This window comes from Ictidomys tridecemlineatus, chromosome 3 (genome assembly GCF_052094955.1).
Source record: "Ictidomys tridecemlineatus isolate mIctTri1 chromosome 3, mIctTri1.hap1, whole genome shotgun sequence".
Taxonomy (NCBI): Eukaryota; Metazoa; Chordata; class Mammalia; order Rodentia; family Sciuridae; genus Ictidomys; species Ictidomys tridecemlineatus.
In genome coordinates this window covers 58,624,396-58,634,752 of record NC_135479.1, presented here as the reverse complement: position 1 = coordinate 58,634,752, position 10,357 = coordinate 58,624,396, and the positions used below count along the sequence as shown (strand labels likewise).

Here is a 10,357-nt window from a genome sequence, read left to right as displayed (position 1 = left end):
AAAAAAAACCATCAAATGTATTTAATGTTAAACATGAACTAGTAGAAGAAAGAATAAGTGAACTTGAAAATAGATGGACTGAAATGGCACATAAACTGAAGAACAAGGAGAAAAAAAATGAGCAAAAAATGAGAGTCTTCAAGATTTATCCAAGAATGAATGCATTATATATGACTATCCAGTTTCCTGCAGAAAGAAAAAAACTTATGAGCCATGCAGAGAAACAGAAAAGTATGACCCATGCACTGGGAATGAAAAGGAAAAAGAGAAAGCAAGCAACAGATACAGTAGTCCCCTTTCTCCTTGAGTGATACATTCCAAGACCTCTAGTAGGTGCTTAAAACTGTGGAAATTTATATATACATAAAGAGAGATAGATAGTGTCTTCTTCCTGAAGAACAGGGAGAGAGAAACACCATTAAGTTCATGAACCCTGAGAGAAAAATGACTCTTCAATTTCAAAGAAACCCGATGAGATTGACAGCTGATTTCCTAGAAGAAATGATGAAGGACAAGAGGTAGCTGGACAGTGTATTTGAAACACACAAAGAAAAAACAAGTGTACGAGAATCTCTCTCCAGTAATGCTCTTTCAAAACTAAGGTCAAACGCACTCCCAGATAAACAAAAACTGAGAAATTTGTTCTGGCAAGCCCATTTTACAAACAAACAAACAAACAAAAAATCAGAGAAGTTTGTTGGGCTGAAAGCCAGTGACCCCAGTGGGAAACTTGAATCCATCATACCCCACCACACACACACACACACACACACACACACACACACACAAAAAAAAAAAAAAACACATACACACACACCCACAAAGAACGCTGGTATTTTTCTTATTTCTTAACTGGTTTTAAAATCAAGTGTATAAAATATCATGTATGTAATGTATTATTGAGCCTATCGCATATAAGGTAATAGGTCTATGCTATATTGATCAATAATAACACAAAGGGAGCCTTGGGAGCAAAGTTGTTTTGGGCTAAAGCAATGAATTCCAATAGAAAAGTAATTAAACAATATATTACTGGGTTATGACATTAATAGATGCACTATGTATAATAACAATAACATCACAAAAAAAAACGAGGGAAAGAAAATAGAACTATATAGCACTAATTTCTACATATCACTGAAATTAAGGTAGTATTTTTTTCCACACTAACCATTAAAAAGTTTAAAATGCTAATCAGAAAATAATCCTTGAATGGCAAAAGAAAGCAATAAAGAAGGAACAGAGGAAGAGAGAGAGAGAGAGAGAGAGAGAGAGAGAGAAAGTAAAATTGTGACCTAGCCAAGGCCCTGTTTCTTTAACCTTGGGGATCATAGCCAATGATCACACCAGATGACACTGGACCAAAGAGGCAGGACTTGATTCAGAGGCCAGTGAAGGAAGGAACAGGAGTGTAGCTCTCAGATCAATCCTCCCCACCTCCAGTAAGCAAAAGTAGTTCATATGTCTTCTTAAAATAGGAAGGGTCAGGCTAATGTAGTTAATGCAAGTAGGAAAAAAAAAAACCAAAAAACCACGTCATGGTAAAAATCCTAACATAGCCAGGCAAGGAGGTGCACCCCTGTCATCCCAGCTCTTGGGAGGCTGAGGCAGGAGGATCACAAGTTCAAAGCCAGCCTCAGCAAAAACAAGGCACCTAGCAACTCAGTGAGACCCAGTCTCTAAATAAAATACGCAAAAGGGCTGGGGATATGGCTTAGTGGTTGAGACCCCCTGAGTTTAAACCAAAAGAAAAAAAATGCTGAAAGTCAAAAATAAGAAGGAAATGTGAGCAGAATATTTATAACTATTCCAGGAAGATGACACCGTATCTCTGAGAGTTTAATCACCCCCTCCTTTGACCATCTTTGTTACTTCTAGGGATGCCATAGAAATTGTAAACTGCCATGGTGTTAGAAGGAAGGAGCTGTACTAAGGAAAAGCATTAAAATGAAATTTGGAGGGCAAAGATGGTCAAGAGGACATCCAAATCCGCTTACACCAGTTTGGTTTTGCTGAGCCCAGCATCCTGCTCCAGCTTTCCCCTTTTAAGATAATGGTGGTTTCCTGTTTTCCTCAGAGACTCTCCATTGTGACATCAATCATACATTCTTGGTGCACTGATCATGCAGAGGTGTTCAGGTCAAGAGCCAGAGTCAGAAGAAAAGAGAAAGAAAAAAAAGAGAGAAATGCATTGTAGGGCAAAGTAAAATATGACAGACTGAAATTCAAATATATCCATAATATTAAATAATTATAATATAATTATAATAAAGCAATCAAAATTCAAAGATTGTCAGACTGGACTTAGAAAAAAAACATGAATCAAGTAGATTTTGTCTATATGAGACACATTTACGACTCAAAGATATAGATTGAAAGTAAAGGTGTGATACATCATGTTCACAGAATAAAAAACAAAACATCACATGATTGTTTCAAATAGGCTCAGAAAACGTATTTGACAAAATCCAACAGATGCAAAACTATGAAGCTGACCCTTATCTAACACATATGCAAAAATTAATTCAAAATGGACTAAAGACCTAAATGTAAGAATAAAGACATAAAAAGTTTAGAAGGAAACAAGGATAAGTCTTGTTGACTTTGGATTTGGCAAAGGATCCTTGTATGTAACACTAAAAGCATGAGCAACAAAAGAGAAAAATATCAATAAATTGGATTTCATCAAAATAAAAAGAATTGTGCTTTAAAGGATACCATGAAATTCTGGGTTTGGGGGTAGTCAGGGACTGAAATGGAGTAAATTAAAGTCCATTTATGTGTGATTTTGTCAAAATGAACCCAACTACTATGTATACCTATAGTGCATTGATAAAAGGGGATGGGGTGGGGGGTGGGGGAGGATACCATGAATAAAGTGAAAAGACAATCTACCAAATAGAAGAAGATATTTGCAAATTACAGATCAAATAAGGGACTTATGTATAGACTGTGTGATGAATGCTTACAACTCAATAATCAAAAGACAAACCAATTTAAAAATGGGCAGACCACTTGATTAAGCACTTGTCCAAGGAAGATATACAAATGGCCCGTAAGCACATAAAAAGATGCTCAGCATTACTACTCATCAGAGGGAGTGCATATCAAATCCACAATGAGATATCCTTTCACACCCACTAGGCTAGTTAAAATCAAAATGCAGATGAGAACACATGTTAGTGAGATTGTGGAAGAATGGGAGCTCTTATATATTACTCACGGGAATATATAAATGGGGCGTCCCCTTTGCAAAACATTCTGGCAATTCCTTAAAGGATTAAACATAGATATGATATCCTCAGATGTAAACCAAAAGAAACAAACACAAATGCCCACAGAAAAACTTGGACACAGATGTTTATGGCAGCTCTCCATTCATTTTGGCTCCAAAGTGGAAACAGCCCAAATGTCCATTAACTGATGAATGAACCCAATTGTCATAGCCTTGTTGTTATCTATGAAAAGCAACAATGTATTGCTACATGCAAGGATTAACCTTGAGAATGGGATACTTAGTGAAAAAAAGTTGGTCAAAAAGAACTACTTATTATATGATTCCATTCATAGGAAAGTCTAGAACAAGGAAATCCACAGAGAGACAGAAAATAGATTAGTGGTTGGTTAGGGCTAAGAGGTGGGTAGGGACATAGGATTGTAGTAGCTAAAGGGCATGACATTTCCTCTTGAGGTGGTGGAAATGTTTTATTAAAATCAACTTTAGTGGTGGTTACACATCTTTTTGCAAAGGTAAATGTGCTAGGAAACAACAAATTTTATGCTTCAAATGGGTTAATTTTATGGCAGTAAAGATGGTAAAGAGGAGACAGATGTCTGCTCCAGCTGTTCCCAAATGTCTCATTAAGTCTGTTCTTTCAGTATAAAAAAAGATAACACATCTTTTATTTTTGTGGTTTCGGTCAGTTTTTTTTAAAAAAGGAATGAGATACTTCATCCTTCTGAGCGCTATCAAACAAAGCAGGACCTTGGACATGAACAGTTAACACATTTCTTCACTTGCAAAATCTTGTGCTTTCTCAGGGGATTGTTCGGATGACATTTATTTTCCGTCCTTGAGCGCTTCTGAGAAATATTTCAATCTTAGGAATTTACAGAAATGGAGTTTTGATTAGAAACTGTACTTTCCGAAGCTACTTTCTGCTTTGCTCTCAGACTCTGGGAGTGCATTGTTTACAAAACACTGAATGCTCTTGAGAGAAATAGCTGCTCTGCCTGGTAGGAATCGCTTCTTTGCATGTCTCTTTTCTCTGGGATCTTGTACCCTTAACTTCCTAGTAGCTTTGACTCTTATTTTGCCTCTCCAACTCTTTTAGGTTTGTAAGACTCTGTTTATTTTTTCTGCCCTATTTTTCCAAATGCATATTCTTCTGGGACAGGTTTTTCAAACCTCTTATTTATTTATTTTACTTTTAGGTAGACACTGTATCTTCATTTTATTTGTATGTGGTGCTGAGGATCGAACCCAGTGCCTCACGCATGCTAGGTGAGCACCCTACCACTGAGCCACAACCACAGCCCCATCCAACCTCTTGATCTGCTGTTTATTAGTTGGTAAATTCCTTGAAGGAACATTCAGGAAGAAGTGTTGGGGTCTTTTCAACGGGTTTTCTTCTCTTGGAACTGCTGGATTCTCAAGTATCTTCCAATGCTCTCAAATTATGTGTTGTTTGTTTGTTTTTTGTTTGGTTTTTGTTTTAATCCAGATTTTTCTGATAATTCTCAGCTACACAAGTTTTTAATGTTATAAGAATTATACAGGAAAGCTTTTTTATTTTGAAAGCAAAAATTAACTTTTCATTTTGAAAGAGAAAGTCAATTTATAAATTAATTGGGGGACATTGAATAATATAGGTGTTGCTTATTTTTATTGAGGATTTGATACAACCCTATAATTAAAACTCCTCACTCTTGGATAGTTATCCTATCAACCAAAGGATAGTACTCTTAAATATATGTCCCCTAATTTGTGTCCTCTTTAAGTATTCAAACTCCTAAATTATTGTGATAATTTATTTTCTAGGAAATTTTATCTTTTCTTCATAATTTCAATTTTATTTTCAGGTAGTTAGGCAAGCATTTCTAATAGTTTTTCTAAATTCCCCATACTATGTTTCCTATTTCTATTTTTGCGTGTTTATATTTTCTCATTTTTTTTATTCATCTTGGGTAATGGTTTGTTTCTCTTATTTTACTAAAAATATTGTATTTACCATTTTCACATGTTTTTCTAATCTATTAGCATTTTTATTTATTTTTATTTTTTGCCTTTCCCTTCAGTTTTCATTCAATTTGTTACTATTTTTTGCCAACTTGTCTTCTGATCTCTAATAATTTGTTGCTAAACACATATAAAAATTACAGATTAAAATAAGATACATTTCTGGGTACTAAATTGGAAAAGAAACATTAGTATAGATCATCAATTGATAAATTTTGTGCATAGATATCCAAATTATTACATATGAAAATATCCTCTGACTAGCAATTCTATCTTTAGATCTTACTTTAAAGAAAAAACCAACACCACATGAAAGATTCAGTTAAATCAAAACTATTTATTTCAGACTTGTTTAAAAGAGGGAAACACAGAAATAATTGCAAATGTTTAAAGAAATGAAGATGCATCTATAAAATGGAATATCAAGAAGCCAATAAAATTGTTGCAGAAGAATATTTATTAAAATGGGGCTGGAGCTGTGGCTCAGGGGGTAGAGCACTTACCTGGCATGTGTGAGGCCCTGGGTTTGATCCTCAGCAGCACATATAAACAAATAAAATAAAACATTCATTGACAACTAAAAAAAAAATCTTTAAAAAAATGGCAACACAATCATAATATATCATAAGATAATTATGAAGGATTAAAAACAGTATTTCATATTTAAAATTCAACTTTATCAGCATAACAATTTGACATATTTATGAGAGAACAATGATGTTTTGGTACATGCATACATTGTATAATGATCAAATTAGTATGTCTATCAGCTTAAATATTCACCATTTATTTACTGGAACACTTGAAATCCTCTATCCTAGCTATGAAAATATATGATGCATTGTTGCTAACTATAGTCACCCTACTGTGCAAAAAAGCACCAGAGCTTATTCTTACATCTAAGCTGCACTTGTAGACCAAGCTCTCTTCATTCCTTTCCCTCCCCACTCTCCCCGGGCTCTGATAATTTCTATGAGATTATTATTAATTTTTTTTAGGTTATACATATGAGTGAGGTCATGCAGTATTTCAATGTAATTTTTCTTATTTTGCTTAAACTCACCATGCTTTTGTTGATTATCTACAATACTGCAATGAGTATAGTGAATCCAACTTTGACCAAGCTACACTCCCTGGGAGATACAGCACTTCTCTAAATGGGATTGTAACAGAAATCAGAGTTTTAGTAGAGTCATGGATCTCTAGTCACATGTGAAAAACAATAAAATCCTTAGGTCACTTTAAAAAAAGTTTATTTGTGAACATATTCTATTCTCTTTTAAGAACTTTTAGATATGGCCCCTTCTTACAAATTTCCCATGGAATCCACAGAAAGTACTCCTGAGGATTGCTGATGAATCTTGATTCTTAACTTTGATGTTCAACCTGTTCAGATGGCTGGACTGTGTCCGTGTGTGTGTGTGTGTGTGTGTGTGTGTGTGTGTATTGAACTTGAAAATGTGGTATGAGCTCAGTCTCTTTAGTATAAGAAAAATGTCGATTTAGTTTATTGATGACTATGTGGAAGTAGTCATTTTCTATACATTTGGCAGTTTCACATCCTGCACTTCTTTGTAAGAGACATTTCACATGCACCTCTTTGCAAGTGACTTCTGTGAATTGCAAGACAATTCACCATGGATGGGATCTATTGATTTCACATGATTGATAATGCCTTTTAGATTACATCACTCATGATGTAGTTTGTGAATTCCAAAATTTAAATATTCAAGTTTAGAATTTCAAGAGATATTATTTGGGGGATTTTACTGGTCCTCTTTTTTTTTAATTTTTGAAATTCCAAATGAAGACAAAAGCAATGTAAGAATTTAAATGCCTAAGTTTTATTAACACATCACAGACTTACAATATAAAATTTTCAACATGTGGATTCATCTTATCCAGGTGTGTAGGTTCAAGCGTTGAAGGGGTCTGGCAATCACCTTGAGACATCCTCCTAATTAGTTACAACCTAAATCTCTGAGAATTATATGGTGAGTCCACATTTCAGACGAATTCCAGCCAAGAAACATTTCCTAACTGGCCATTGTGGTGTTGAATGAAGAGTGATTCCATCTACTTTTTTGTTCTTCTGGGCTCCATTAGGTATTTCCCAGGATAATTCTATTGCTCTGCTAAATTATGAAAAACAGCAGAAGCAAAATCTGGAGTATTATTGTGAGACATGTAGCACCGTCTAAGTTCATCCTCTTCATCCAAAAGCAGATGAATGTTCGTTCATTATTTTAGCTCCTGAAGCATTGGAAAAACTTTCATTACCTATGCAGATAGGTGATATGGGTCTGAACAGTTGAAATTATAGCTGTTTAGATTTTTCACAACTGAGAGATAATTCAAGAAGGCACTATTTACAATTTATGGGATTCAAGATATTTTGAGCCAGGAAATTCCCTTTGGCCAATAACATGGAGGGATCATTTGCTCCCTTGTTCTTCTTACCTGACTTGAAACTCACAAACTGAAGATTTTGAATAAAATTCATTCTCTTAATTTCTCCTTCCCCAACTATTCTTTTGCACTAAGTACAAGATATTTTTTTGGGGGGCTGAAATGAACCAAATTACTGTTTCTATCTCTAGATCCCAGGGCAGAAGGACCCAGAGTGCCATCCTTGGCTTTAGTGGCTGGTCATTGACCAGGAAGCACCTGAGGGTGTTCGGAATTTCTTCCTTTCATCTTTGGAGCCTGTTGGTCCTGCTGCACTTATATGCAGTTAAGAGACATAGTTATTCACAGACTGGGAAGCATTAAGGGGGCGGGAAACTTAATGCAAGTTTGCTTACACTCAAAGTCTTTTTAACCATGCTGTTTCAGATGAAGTCGCAGAGGAGCAGAGAGAACAGGATTGATCCTTCACAAGGACTGAAAGGAAAACCTCATTCTGGGCCTCACATAGTTCCATGAAGGTTGGAACATTCAGAGACCTGTCTAGCAAAAAAACAAAAGTGGCTTCTTAATGATTTCTCTGACTTAGGGATAAAATGTCCTTGGTGTTCATAAAATTAATCCCATCGTTGTTTCCACAATTACAACAATGGTGTTTCCTTTTTTATTTCCTGTTTTTTAATAGACTGTTTTTAGGAACATATTTATCTTGCCATTAAAATCCGTGAAGACCTTGGAGGCAGCTCTAGGTCAGAAAGCATGTGGGGTTCAGCACAGTGGACTCATTTTAAAGGATTATTCCCTTACCCTCGTTTTCCCACCACTTACATATGTCTGTCCCCTGTTATTACCACAGGCTCCACCTTGGAGCAGATTCATACATACACCTGAGAGCCCAGAAGATTGTTCCAAGCATATGCTGCATATATGTAAATAGCTCGCTTACATTTTGCATATCAGCAGTTTTCCTAATGAGTGAAATTTCTGCTAGAACAAAAACCAAAAATTATTCTTGCATATCACATTTCAGGCAGAGCCCCTTTCTGATGTCTGGCTCCTGCAAAGCTCATGGGACAGTTTTACCTTTCTCTAGATAGTCACCTCTGTGACCATAACATCTTACCCTTTTTTTCTGTCCAGATGTGAGTCAGATGCTTGTTCTTTTGCTCCTCAAATGGCAGGGGAATATCAAGTTGTCCCCATGCTTCTTATGAAGCAGAAGGTTAATTAATTACAGTGTCCCCAATCACCTGTGGTGGGAATCAGAGGGGGAAACAGTTGGAATTGGCAGGATGGAGAAGAATTCTGGACATTCAAGTGAGATTCAGCATGGACTTAGTTCAGGCAAAGCATATCATGGAGGTCCTGTGAGTATGCTCACAAGCCCAGATTCACTAACTGGAAAACAACAGGGAATCTCAGGGAAGCATGTGGGTTTAGTTGTTTAGAAATGTACTTGAATTAAAAAGATAATGTATATCTTAGTTTTCCATCATTCCTCCTTCCTCCCTTTTCCTTTGCTAGTTCAGGATTCCTATTTCTGCCATCTAGTATCAGTAAGAACTGAGAAGGGCCCATTCTGTGCAGTTCTTCCCAGAGCCCCAGGGGAGTAGAATAGGAAGAGACTTGTAGGGAGGGGGATGGTAGAGAGTGGACAAAGAATCTCATTTTTGTTGTGGAAGGAAATGTCTAAGAAAACAAGGCTCACAGGCCTCCATGACTGAACAACAAATTAGGTTTCCATGATAATGATTTTTCTCCACTTCAAGGCACAAGAAACTATATATATATTTTTTTTAATTTAGGGGGAAAAGGAGAGATAATGATCTCCAATAAATGTGTGTACAACAATGTCAATCTTAAAACTACTTGTCAAATACAACCTAAAGAAATAAACATAACCGCAAATATCAAATTTCAGATTTTAGTCCTCGAGTCTTAAATTGGTCTCTAGATATTTGACTTCTTTGGAAAGTTACTCTCACTTTTCACTGTACCAAAGAAAAGTTTGCTGTTGTAAAATTTTATTTTTCCTCTCCTCTTGCACTTTTTTTCCCATAATCTCTTACATAATCTGCCCTTTGTGTGGGAGAACATACCAGAGGTTTGTAATGAAGAGAATGAAAACAGGTTTTGCAAGAAGAAATGTTGTTGAGGTCTTGTTTTTCTTCTCTTTCTTTCTTTCTTTTTCTTTCTTTCTTTCTTTCTTTCTTTCTTTCTTTCTTTCTTTCTTTCTTTCTTTTTCTTTTTCTTTCTTTGTTTTTTCTTACAACTTTCTTGGAATGGGAGGTAGGAGGGTCACTCTGAGGTTGTAAGGTGCCTGCATAAAACATTAGAACATATGTTTCAGACTGAGTGGAGGGAACCTGAAATTACAAAACTTAAAGACTGTTCTCAGGGAGCTTTAGAGATTTCCAATGGTAAGGGAGGTTGGGTCCAAAGAACTAGGACCAATTGAACACACCCAGCTGTTCCCCAAATGCCACTTGCAATATCTTTCTAAAAATGAAGTGTTAAGACACGGAGAGGAGAAAAGAGATGACTGCCCCCCTTTTTGTTGCTATATAAGGAAGCTTCAGTCATCTGTCGTAGGTGGGTTACAAATATTTGAAGGAATTAGTTGACCTCTGTTTTGTGCATAAATACAGATGGCAGAGAAACTTCAGAGCAGTCTCAAATGGTCTAGATCTGCACTCTTCCCTCATGGCGACT

General features: G+C 36.0%; 1 long non-coding RNA gene across 1 annotated transcript; it reads left to right on the top strand.

Annotated features, from left to right (window-relative positions):
- The first annotated feature begins 4,107 nt into the window (after positions 1–4,107).
- Positions 4,108–9,565, top strand: LOC144376177 (uncharacterized). The gene is made up of 2 exons (XR_013436342.1): positions 4,108–4,236; positions 8,075–9,565. It is a non-coding gene; the product is annotated as an uncharacterized LOC144376177 (long non-coding RNA).
- Positions 9,566–10,357: the final 792 nt, after the last annotated feature.